Here is a 13,498-nt window from a genome sequence, read left to right as displayed (position 1 = left end):
AAGGAGGAAAAATTCAAGTTGAGAACTAGGCTTTTATAAGTTTTTACTTTGCAAAAATGTCATCCACATTGCTGTAAAAGAAAAAAAATTAGGACATATAAAAAAAAAAAAAAAAAACAAGAAAGTCATATGTTATCACAATGATGAATCTCATTATTTTACTTTTGAATTTATAGCGATTTAATTTTTCTTGAGTTTAAAGTTTCACACTGTTAAACTGGTGAGTGAATATACTCCCAAAGACTGGCTTTTAAAAGTTAATGCTACCTCTGATAAACTTAATGGCTAAGGTCTCAATTCACCAATGTTTATTAAGACATTTGCCTGTTGATGATTCTGGCTTGATCTAATTGATTTTTGAATTTGTGGCTGAACACCTACCACATCTACTTAAGAGTCCAGATGATATTTTCCAAGTGCTGTGCCAAATATGATCAACCTTCCTAACATACAGTTATGCATATAGCACATTATAAGTAAGATTAACAAGACAGTAATAGTGAAAAACTCTGGAATATCAAAACAGCAATCATATACCACATTACTGCTCCTCAAGGAAGGTCAATACAAATTTTGTTCAAAAAAATGCCTGAAGAAATTTTCAGAATGTTGTTTCTCAATATTCTGAAAATTGTGGCACACTAGTTACACTCTTTCTTTCAAACATAGGCAGCAGCAAACATGTAAATAAAACCATGCTGTGAGGGCCATATAACTGAATTCCTGTCTAAATGAGTCTGCATTACTTCTTTCACCAGTGATTCCATTATTTTCCCCTGGAATAGAATTCAAATTAAAAGGGCTGTAATTACTCACTTCATCCTTTGATCTCCTTTGTGAATAAGAGAGACATTTGCAAATCTCCAATCTGGAGATTTGTAATCAAGGGAAGCTCCTATAGGAAACTCCACTGATCTCATGGATGCTCTCCAGGGGCTCACATCTGTTGAGTATGGGCTTGGCACACCCAAGGTCCTGAGCTGGATATCATCATTCTTCTCTTTCTTGATGATTCCCTTCTACTTCTTTCTCTCTCTCTCAGGGTAATTCAGAATTTCTTTTTTGTCTGGTGCAGCATAAGCCTCAGGCTTCCTTGCACCATATGGCTGATAATAATAATAATTATGACTTAAGGTTTGCCGTAATTATGAGATTTCTATCTGGTATTTCCATCCCTAAAAACTTCTTTTCAGGTGAAATGAGATGCAAAATATTTATTTAGCCTGTCAGCAACCTGAGCATGATCATCAATAAATCTTCTTCTTCTTGTCTTTCTATCTATAAAAATTATCTCTGCACCAGTTAAATACAATTTGCTAATTTCAATATCACTATCAGCATTTATGAAATCATCAAAAAAAAAAAAAAAAAACTGCTTCAGTTATGCACAAATCAGAAATAATTGCATTTCCAACTATCATCTGGAACAAATACCTCCTATTCGCCCCTCTACAATAGAACTTGTCATTAGAAATCTAGTTAACCTGAAATAATTTACAATTGTGTTTTCAGTAACAGCTTTCAAGTTTTGCTTGCTGTTCTCATAATCTACAGTATATTGACTCCAAGAGATTCCCATCGCCTATGATATGGATAAACTTCTGCATAACTTTCTTGCAATGTTTTTTCTTAAAATTCTGAAAGAAACTTTGATATTGAGTGTGGTAGCAATAATTTAGATACAGCCCATCCCACATACTTGGATATATGAAGGCTGTTCAATAAAAAATTAGTTTTTTTATGAATAACCATACTGCTTGCTATTTCTAGCTTAGCTGTAGAAGTTAAGACCAAACCAAGCTGCAGCACATAGCAGCTGTGCAGATGACTCATGTGCACAGTGTGACCTTGATGGTTAGTCAAGTTTATGCCTGTTCAGTCGGGTGCCTCAGCAGCCAGGTAGGCAGGAGCAGCAGTGCGTAGCACACGCTTCTTGATTAGACTGGGGTTCAAGCCCGTGACCACCAAATACGGAGGATGCGGAAAGGTCAGGGAATGACCACCGCAATCCCCGGAGCAATATGGCCTTAGTTGCTAATGCCCCTAAAAACCAAATAACAAACAACAAACCTGTTCAGTTTCACCTATGTAACAATGGACATGACAAGCAAGGAACAGTATGCTGCTCTCAAATTTTGTTTCCATCTCAAGAAATATCAGCTGAAGCATATGAAATGTTAAAAGAAGCTTATGGTTAATCTACACTTTCGTATAATACAGCTTGTAGGTGGTTTAGGATGTTTAAAAATGTACATGATTCAATCACAAAAATAGGCAGTCCTGGAGCCCAACCACTGCTGTCATAAACCATAAACACTGCAATCATGACAGAAGATCATCATGAAGAAGCATGCATTCACAGTATTCTCCATGACTATTTGCATGTGACCTGTTTATGCATGCTGGGTTCCAAGACTGCTCACTTCTGAGCAACAGCAAATTCGTATGGAGGTTTGTCAGGAGCTCCAACAGATGGTTACTGAAGAAGGTGAGGTTCCACACAAGGTGATAATGGTGGATAAGACATGGCTTCATCATTTCAACCCAGAGAGTTAGCAATAAAGGCTCTGTTTGGAAGTCTAAGTCATCACCAACTGAAAAATACAAAATTTGTGGCACCTGCTGGAAAGGTTATGGTCATTTCTTTTTTGACATTCAAGGAATAGTTTACCAGCATGTTGTGCCACATCATACAACTGTTACATATTTTATTTATTGTGCCTCCAGAGTAATAAGCCCATATGTCATATAACTGTTATGGGACCTTAGTATAGAAATGTACTGCACACTTTATGAGATCACTTTTGTCGCAAACAACACAACTGCATGAAGGTGCATGGATACTGCATCACAACAACGTGAGGCCTCACATTGCTCATACTGTCATCAAGTACTTAACCATCATTAATGTCAATTGTGTTCCTCTCTTCCCTACAGCCCTGAGCTTGCACCTTGCAATTTCTTCTTATTTCCAAAGTTAAAGAAGAAGCTGTGAGGAAAACATTTTCAGTCATCAGAAGCAACTGTAAAGACATTGGAGGTGATTCTCAAACACACGTCAAAAAAATGTCAGAAACTTTGGAGTAAGTGCATTTCATAAAAATCGAAACTACTTTGAAAAGGATCATCAAAATATAGATGATTAATAAAGGTACGTTGTGAAAAAAAATTATGATCATTCTTTATTGAACAGCCCTTGTAGTATTTCAAGTGCAGTCTAATACTTGCCTTATACAGTGGGATTATTACCTATCTCTACAAGCAAATGTTCAATAAATCATTAACAGGACACCGTGGGCCCCCCTCTTTCCACCTGCATACAATGCCCAAAGAACTTCATGTATTTCTTCAAACAGGCCTCTGAGGTTGGGTATATCCATACTGTGACTTTAGTGTTTTGCACCAACCTTGCGTAGAAGTAGAAATAAAAACACCAGGGAAACTAAACTTTTGATAACTGTATTTATAATAAGTCAAAATAACCCGCATCTACAATAAATTTAACTTTACAATAAACTCTACATGTAAAATATTAAAATCTGCTACATTACAATCAATAAAATGTATAAATATACAGATTAAAACGATAAAAACCGTAGCTTTCAAAGGCTCAGCCTTCTTCTTCAGCGGTAACTCTTGCTATGCAGTACAACTTTAAATATCAGCAGGCTAACGGTACTCCTCACGTGTTTCCATTCTCGTGTGCCTCGTTCTCTCGCGTTGTGGAACTGGAAGCGGCCCGAGTGGAAGCTACACGGAATCGTTCATCTCTTCTGAGGATAATGGTCTCAAAGATGGGATGAATCCGCGTACCTCTATCCCTATTTATGTTAATTGTAGAACAAATCCGCAAACTCTCGAGCCACTTACGGTCCCAAAACTTATGCGCCCGATCGGTGATGATAGCATCGTCCGGGGAGATCTGGTGTTGTTTCTCCCAAAAATGCTCGGCCACGGCGGACTTGCCATATTCCGCATTTCTTATTGCCTTAGTGTGTTCCCCCAGACGATCTTTAAGACGGCGTTTTGTTTCCCCTACATAACACTCCCCACAATCCGGGCATCTAATGCTATATACGACCCCACTAGTGTTCTCTTTTTTAATGGGGTCTTTAACCTGAGACACGATAGTGCGCAGCCTCCGTCCCGGAAGCTGCACACAACGCGTCTGGTACTTTCTTAGTATTCTAGCTATATGATCAGTTAAACCCGGATAGTAGGGAATGTATGCAGTGGCTATCGGTGTAAATGGCTCGCCTCTCCTCTGATTTCCTTTAACATATTTCTCTATAATCCTCCGGGGGTAACCACATTTTGCAAGATCCGTTGCGACCCGTTCATACTCTAATTTTCTATCATCGGAGGCACTGCAATGTGACTTTGCTCTTTCAACTAAAGCTCTTACCACACTGTTCCTATGATGGTTGGTTTGGGCTGAGCTGTAATGCGAATACTGCCCTTTACACATGGACTTCCTATACACCCTAGTCCTCAGCTGTCGACCTTCTCTACAGACCAACACATCCAGGAACGGCAAGACTCCTCCTTCTTCCACCTCCGATGTAAATTGTATGAATGGGGAGAAGCCATTTAAGCTGTTCAACACTTGATCCTCACTCCCCTTTCGAATGATTGAAAACGTATCATCCACATACCTTTTCCAGGGGCGCATAGGGAGAACACTAGCATTAAATATTCTGGCCTCGAGCTCCTCCATAGCTAAATTAGCTATAATTGCGCTGATGGGGGAGCCCATGGCTGCACCATTAACCTGCTTATACATAGTATTACCAAACACCATAGTGGTACTTGAGAGGCATAACTCTATTCCTTTCTCAATATCCTCTAGCTTTAGCTGTGTTCTAGTACTTAGGGTGGTGTCCCTCTGTAATGCCAAGCGTGCACACCACACCCCATGATCAATCGGAATACATGTAAATAGCGATTTCACGTCGAAAGAAATCATGATCTCATCTTCTTCTATGGGTTGGCTTCTAATAAACTGAACAAAGTCTTTACTATCTTTAATACTGTATTCTGAAAGCCCCACTAGTGGGGATAATAATTTGGCTAAGAAACCAGACAGTGCATAGGTTGGACTGCCTATAAATGAGACTATGGGTCTAAGTGGCACATCCACTTTGTGAATTTTAGGCAAGCCATAAAATCTTGGCATTTGGCTACCTGTAGCGCGCAACATCCAATACTGTTCCTTAGAAATTTTGTTAGACTTAAGCCAACCCTGTACCATACCGTTCACTTGGCGTTCCAACCTAAGAAGAGGACTTTTCTGAATAACTTTATAAGTCATCTGATCTTCCAATAAACACAACGCTTTACTTCTATATGCTTCCTTATGTAGGGGAAACAAAACACCGTCTTAAAGATCGTCTGGGGGAACACACTAAGGCAATAAGAAATGCGGAATATGGCAAGTCCGCCGTGGCCGAGCATTTTTGGGAGAAACAACACCAGATCTCCCCGGACGATGCTATCATCACCGATCGGGCGCATAAGTTTTGGGACCGTAAGTGGCTCGAGAGTTTGCGGATTTGTTCTACAATTAACATAAATAGGGATAGAGGTACGCGGATTCATCCCATCTTTGAGACCATTATCCTCAGAAGAGATGAACGATTCCGTGTGGCTTCCACTCGGGCCGCTTCCAGTTCCACAACGCGAGAGAACGAGGCACACGAGAATGGAAACACGTGAGGAGTACCGTTAGCCTGCTGATATTTAAAGTTGTACTGCATAGCAAGAGTTACCGCTGAAGAAGAAGGCTGAGCCTTTGAAAGCTACGGTTTTTATCGTTTTAATCTGTATATTTATACATTTTATTGATTGTAATGTAGCAGATTTTAATATTTTACATGTAGAGTTTATTGTAAAGTTAAATTTATTGTAGATGCGGGTTATTTTGACTTATTATAAATACAGTTATCAAAAGTTTAGTTTCCCTGGTGTTTTTATTTCTACTTCTACGCAAGGTTGGTGCAAAACACTAAAGTCACAGTATGGATATACCCAACCTCAGAGGCCTGTTTGAAGAATTATTTCGATGTTATGGCCGTCCAATTGTGCAGTGCGTCAGAGAATTTCAGAGGCATAGTGTTAGGGAGGCGAAGCATGAACAGCATTTGAGGTTTGCCCATCGATGCAAGACGCATAATCTCATTCCACGAGGCTTTCAAACAAAGCTACCCTTTGAGGATGAACGAGTATTTAACGTTACCAAGTGGTATCAAAGGAAGATCCTTAATATATGGATCGGAAAATTACATAATGATTTATACCACATTAGGAGAGGTAAAAGGCAGTGCTTGGATAAGTTAAGTGGTAAGTTGTCTCCGGTACACTTAGCAGGAGTGGTTAGTGTAGTAACAGCTAAAGCAAAACGAATTTCGGACAGTTATAGACGGAGGCAAATGGGGAAGTTTGACAAGCTTAAAGAACGAACCAAGCCTAGGGGCAGTAGTGATAGCACCACCAAGAATTTTGTGGTGAATATGAGCAATAAACAGTTAACTAAGGAGCAGTTGGAGGTTCTAAATTTAGGACCGGAATTTGCCATGGTGCCACCCAGATTACCCGTTGCAGAAGTAGCTATGGGCGTGGAAAGGGCTATAAGCAAACTTCCCGAAACTACAGCTAATGAAGTTCGAGTAAAAGTAGCAGCGATCCTGAGTCAAGCTAAAGATGCCCCCTCCAATCTTAATGTGAAGCAAAGAATTGCGCTAAGAAGCCTTAAACAGGATGATAGCATCGTAGTCCTACCCGCGGACAAGGGTAGAGCAACTGTGGTTCTTGATAAGGAAGCATATAGAAGTAAAGCGTTGTGTTTATTGGAAGATCAGATGACTTATAAAGTTATTCAGAAAAGTCCTCTTCTTAGGTTGGAACGCCAAGTGAACGGTATGGTACAGGGTTGGCTTAAGTCTAACAAAATTTCTAAGGAACAGTATTGGATGTTGCGCGCTACAGGTAGCCAAATGCCAAGATTTTATGGCTTGCCTAAAATTCACAAAGTGGATGTGCCACTTAGACCCATAGTCTCATTTATAGGCAGTCCAACCTATGCACTGTCTGGTTTCTTAGCCAAATTATTATCCCCACTAGTGGGACTTTCAGAATACAGTATTAAAGATAGTAAAGACTTTGTTCAGTTTATTAGAAGCCAACCCATAGAAGAAGATGAGATCATGATTTCTTTCGACGTGAAATCGCTATTTACATGTATTCCGATTGATCATGGGGTGTGGTGTGCACGCTTGGCATTACAGAGGGACACCACCCTAAGTACTAGAACACAGCTAAAGCTAGAGGATATTGAGAAAGGAATAGAGTTATGCCTCTCAAGTACCACTATGGTGTTTGGTAATACTATGTATAAGCAGGTTAATGGTGCAGCCATGGGCTCCCCCATCAGCGCAATTATAGCTAATTTAGCTATGGAGGAGCTCGAGGCCAGAATATTTAATGCTAGTGTTCTCCCTATGCGCCCCTGGAAAAGGTATGTGGATGATACGTTTTCAATCATTCGAAAGGGGAGTGAGGATCAAGTGTTGAACAGCTTAAATGGCTTCTCCCCGTTCATACAATTTACATCGGAGGTGGAAGAAGGAGGAGTCTTGCCGTTCCTGGATGTGTTGGTCTGTAGAGAAGGTCGACAGCTGAGGACTAGGGTGTATAGGAAGTCCATGTGTAAAGGGCAGTATTCGCATTACAGCTCAGCCCAAACCAACCATCATAGGAACAGTGTGGTAAGAGCTTTAGTTGAAAGAGCAAAGTCACATTGCAGTGCCTCCGATGATAGAAAATTAGAGTATGAACGGGTCGCAACGGATCTTGCAAAATGTGGTTACCCCCGGAGGATTATAGAGAAATATGTTAAAGGAAATCAGAGGAGAGGCGAGCCATTTACACCGATAGCCACTGCATACATTCCCTACTATCCGGGTTTAACTGATCATATAGCTAGAATACTAAGAAAGTACCAGACGCGTTGTGTGCAGCTTCCGGGACGGAGGCTGCGCACTATCGTGTCTCAGGTTAAAGACCCCATTAAAAAAGAGAACACTAGTGGGGTCGTATATAGCATTAGATGCCCGGATTGTGGGGAGTGTTATGTAGGGGAAACAAAACGCCGTCTTAAAGATCGTCTGGGGGAACACACTAAGGCAATAAGAAATGCGGAATATGGCAAGTCCGCCGTGGCCGAGCATTTTTGGGAGAAACAACACCAGATCTCCCCGGACGATGCTATCATCACCGATCGGGCGCATAAGTTTTGGGACCGTAAGTGGCTCGAGAGTTTGCGGATTTGTTCTACAATTAACATAAATAGGGATAGAGGTACGCGGATTCATCCCATCTTTGAGACCATTATCCTCAGAAGAGATGAACGATTCCGTGTGGCTTCCACTCGGGCCGCTTCCAGTTCCACAACGCGAGAGAACGAGGCACACGAGAATGGAAACACGTGAGGAGTACCGTTAGCCTGCTGATATTTAAAGTTGTACTGCATAGCAAGAGTTACCGCTGAAGAAGAAGGCTGAGCCTTTGAAAGCTACGGTTTTTATCGTTTTAATCTGTATATTTATACATTTTATTGATTGTAATGTAGCAGATTTTAATATTTTACATGTAGAGTTTATTGTAAAGTTAAATTTATTGTAGATGCGGGTTATTTTGACTTATTATAAATACAGTTATCAAAAGTTTAGTTTCCCTGGTGTTTTTATTTCTACTTCTACGCAAGGTTGGTGCAAAACACTAAAGTCACAGTATGTAACTTCATGTATGCCTGTATTTTAAATCCAAACTCCATTTCTTTCTCTACCTCCAAATGTAGAAATTATTTTGGTGTTGTTATTTCCCAAATGTTAGATCTTGCATTTTGCTGCACTAAAACATAGCTGCCCCTTTTCTGACCATCTTTAAGCTTATCCACTCATGCTGAATGAGTGCTGCTTGGTAATGGTTGTTGTTGTTCAACATGCTCTGATCTTGACATCTTCTTCAATCCATCTAAGGATCTTACTCATGATTACAAATTGTTCATCTGTTACAGTAACTGCTTGAATTGGACTTTTTTTCTTTTCGTTCTTTTTTTTTTTTTTTTTATTAAACTTGGCTGGTCACAGCCAGATTTTCAGGAAACTCCACCAATAAAATAACCGTACAAATAATTTATGTAATACATATAATATAATACAATAACATTCAACAAGGTTCAACAAGGAGACACTATCTCTGAAGTTGTTTACTGCTGCCCTTGAAGAAGCTTTCAGAAGATTGGACTGGTCGCAGAAAGGAGTCAGTGTGAATAGAGAATACCTAAACCATTTACAATTTGCAGATGACACCGATCATACGCCATGATCCCGAAAAATTAGAGGAAAACCTTAATCAATTATGCAGAGTTAATAAGGATTTTGGACTAAAGATGAACATGGCTAAAATGAAAGTAATGATGAACTATGCCACAGAGAAGGAGATAATTGTTGAAGGAGAAGCAATTGAAAAGGTGGATTCATATACTTATCTTGGAGATCATTAGCTGTAACAATGATAAATGACTGGATGTCACGAGAAGAATAACTGGAGAACTCAATAAATCAACAAAGTATTTAGTAACTCAGGTGGCAGTAAAGGAGTTAAATACTACACTAAAATTCCTATAGGATGACAGGGAAAAGATTGATAGTAAGGCACCAATGAAGAGGCAACGAAGCCATCTCCTGCACTTCTCCTTTGATGGCACTTGTTTCAAAAATTCAGCACAGGTTAAGTCGCAGCATCGGTGGGTGTGTGATGGAAACAAATTGCTATCCGGCCATGCTTTTATTGACCTAGTTTGTACTAGGATCGATCCTTCCTACCCTCTCCAGAACATCTACAGGAAGTAGTATGGATCAGCAATGTCAGGCTTGGTGCAATGCAGTTGAATCGCTTGCCCACATAGACCAAAGGTGCCATAGAACCCATGGTTTAAGAGTAAAACAGCACAATGTTTTACATTGTTAGAACCTTGTTGTTAACAGACTGTCTCAAAGGGGATGGGAGGTACAAAAGGAACCAGGGTTTACAATTCAAGAGGGTGTACGTAAGCCAGATCTCCTATGTGCGAGAGATGGCTCTGTCTACCTCTTGAATGCACAAGTTAGCATTAGCATTAGCAGAGGTATACAATGCAAGAAAGCAAGCTTATGCTGCATCAGCCTAAAAAAAACAACCCTCCCATTTCGCTCATCTATTCACTCCAAATGCTTATCCAGCTCAGCCTTAAATTTATTTATGCTATCAACTTCCACAACAAGAGATGGAAGTCTTTTCCAGCAATCAACTACCCACCGGCTAAAAGCAAATTTCTGCACATCTATTCTACACCTGTCTTTCTTCAGTTTGAATCTATGCCCCCTCAGGTTCTTAATCTGAGCATGAGAAAGAATCCCATCAGCATTGAGCTTGCTCAAACTATTCAAGGCCTTATACACCTCAAACAGATCACCGCGCAGGTGCCTAGTCTCCAGCCACTTCAATTTGCAGAACTTAAGCCTATCTTGGTAAGAGCACCCCCTTGTTCCCCTTACCAATCTTGTTGCCCTTCGTACTCATTCAAGAAACTCTAAATCCTTCTTAAAATGAGGCCTCCAGACTTGTACACAGTATTCAAGGTGTGGTCTGACCCTTGCCTTGTACTATAGGATAATCACCTCCTTGTCCATGCTAGCAAAATTCCTATATATCATTGACAAGACTCCATGACCTGCTGTGGCAGCCCGTCTGCACTGCTCAGTGAATTATTTACCTCCAGGTCTTTTTCACTCTCCACTTCCCTGAGTGTAGTACAGCACAGTTGGTACGTTTCTCTTGGGTTACTGCTACCCATATGCAGTACTTTGCATTTGTCAATGTTAAACTTCAGTTGCCACTTCTCAGCCCATTTGCCCAACTTATCAAGTAAAATTTTCAATAGCATACTGTCTTTACTGTCATTAACAACCCTGCCAACCTTTGTATCATCTGCAAACTTTGACATTAAGCCTGATATACCTTCATCATTATCGTTGATGAATACACAAAACAACAATGGGCCCAGCATTGAAACCTGGGGAACTCCACTAATAACATTAGTCCATGAATAGTAGTGTCCATTAATTACCACTCTCTGTCATCTCCCACTCAACCATCCCTTTATCCATTGCAGCAATTTACCCTTAATGCCATATCGCTCCAATTTATACAGCAGTCCTCCATGTGCAACGTTATCAAAATCTTCCCTGAAATCCAAGTATATGATATAAAAATTATTTTTTTGCACCCAGTTCCTTTGTGTTGTTTGTTTGTTTGTTATTTGGTTTTTAGGAGCATTAGCAACTAAGGCCATATTGCTCCGGGATATACGGTGGTCATTCCATGACCTTTCTGCATTCTCCATATTTGGTGGTGACGGGCTCGAACCCCGGTCTAATCAAGAAGCGTGTGCTACGCACTGCTGCTCCTTCCCACCTGGCTACGGAGGCGCCTGTTCCTTTGTGAACCACATCATAGTATCCAATCAAATTGGTCAGATAAGACCTTCCTTTAACAAACCCATGCTGTGTCTTAACTACTACTGCAGTCTTATCTAAATGATCCTGAAATGCTTCTTTAACCAGTGACTCCATTATATTCCCTGGAATACAAGTTAAACTAACAGGTCTATAGTTAGTTGTGTCGCCTTTTGATCCCCCTTTGTGAATTGTGGATACATTTGCACACCTGCAGTCCTTGGAGGACCTCCCCTGAGTCCAAGGAAGCTCTCATAATTATGGCTAAAGGTTTTCTTAGTGGAAGCTATGGCTAAAGGTTTTTGTTGTGGAAGTGTACTTCCTTTGCTGCCTCCTTTAACATAACTGGATAGATCCCATCCATCCCAGGTGCCTTCCTTATATTTAACTTCAACAATTTCTCCTCCACTTTGCTCTCAGTTATTAAAAAATCACTTAGCAACCTCTTAGAGTTTGATAAGCTTCTGGCATTCCCCTCCTTGAATAACTCCTCATATGTGAATGTAGATGCAAAATACTCATTCAGTTTATCAGCTACCTGATCATGATCATAGATGTGTGGAAATTTGCCTTTAGCCAGCAGGTAATTGATTGGTGGAACAGGCTTCCATCTTTTGTTGTGGAAGCTAATAGCCTGCAGGCTAATGTAGTGTTGTGGAAGCTAATAGATTCTGCAGGCTAATGTAGTGAGGCTGTAACCATAAGTGACGGAAACACTGCCACAGCACCCACAATATTGGCAGTTTTCAATCGTGAGTATAGATTTTACAGGCATGGGAGTTCAGAGTAGTGTGAGCTGAGTGCAACTGCCTGATGTTGCAGGGTGGTATGACATTCTTCCCCTACTGAAGAAAATGTACATTGTAAGAGGCAGAAACGTACATCCAAGGTGGAATGGCTGCAGTTAATTCCTGAAAATTATCACTTAAATTGATATTCCAACTCTGAACAAGCTCTTTAATTCTAAGTAAGGCAGGTTTATTTTCATTTGGCTTACTTAATTTATTCTCATAGAATAAATTCCACTGAGTATTACAAAGATACTCCCAGCTGGGATGCAATGGAAGACTCTGGATCTTAGCAGCATAGTGGGGCAGAAATGTGTTTCTATGAAAACTCAATGGGGGGGGGGATCATGCGCTTTAATATAACGACTTTGGATTGGAGAAGTCCTGAAAGCTCCCAAGCATAGTCCTCCCAGCATCATACTGAATGACATTTAGCCATTGTAAAGTAGAGCTCCTGGCAGGGTCATATACTCGACAACCATAATCTAGGCGTGAATGGCTTAATGTTCTGTAATGATGCAGTAAAGTATACTGATGGAGAGGTGTTCCCATGACATGGACGAGATGGATCGCAGTAGGTTCAAATGCTTTAGACAAGTATTTCTTAAATGGGTGATGTGAGCTTTGAAATTTAGCTTGCTGTCTAATATCAGTCCAAGAAATCTTACAGTAGCAACAAGTGGAATTGGAGTATTGTTTATTTATAATTCAGGATCAGGATGGAGAGTCCGATGCTTGCAAAAGTGAGTGGCAGTGCATTTCTTCTTTTCTGATAGTCGAGACCATTCCGTGAAGTCCAAGGTTCTATTTTAGTTATGGAAAGCTGGAGCTGCCATTCGACGGTGTTCATAATTTGAAATTGACAGGAAATAGTAAGGTCATCTTCATACATGTAAGTTGAAACCGTTTTTTGGATATCTTGTGTCATGTTGCTAACATGAATTATAAATATTGTTGCACTTAGTGTCAATCCCTGTGGAGCTCCTTTCTCCTGAATATGAGATGCAGAGAGTATGATTTTATATCAGACCTGAAAACAACGCAGGTGCAGGAAATTTTGAATTATTTTAGGTAAATGGTTCCTTAATCCTAGAGATAAAGATTCATAATAATACTATGACATCAGGTAGTGATGCCTTTTCAAGATCTAAACTG

At 40.2% G+C, this 13,498-nt stretch overlaps 1 protein-coding gene across 1 annotated transcript in view; it reads right to left on the bottom strand.

Moving 5' to 3' along the window:
* su(r) (dihydropyrimidine dehydrogenase su(r)) overlaps positions 1–13,498 on the bottom strand; it is a 466,373-nt gene that overhangs the window by 17,087 nt on the left and 435,788 nt on the right. The window lies entirely within an intron of this gene.

Source organism: Mastigoproctus giganteus, chromosome 10 (genome assembly GCF_048544385.1).
Source record: "Mastigoproctus giganteus isolate SK-2022 chromosome 10, ASM4854438v1, whole genome shotgun sequence".
Lineage (NCBI taxonomy): Eukaryota > Metazoa > Arthropoda > Arachnida > Uropygi > Thelyphonidae > Mastigoproctus > Mastigoproctus giganteus.
Note: the sequence above shows the minus strand (reverse complement) of the source record. Positions and strands in the feature narration are given on the sequence as shown.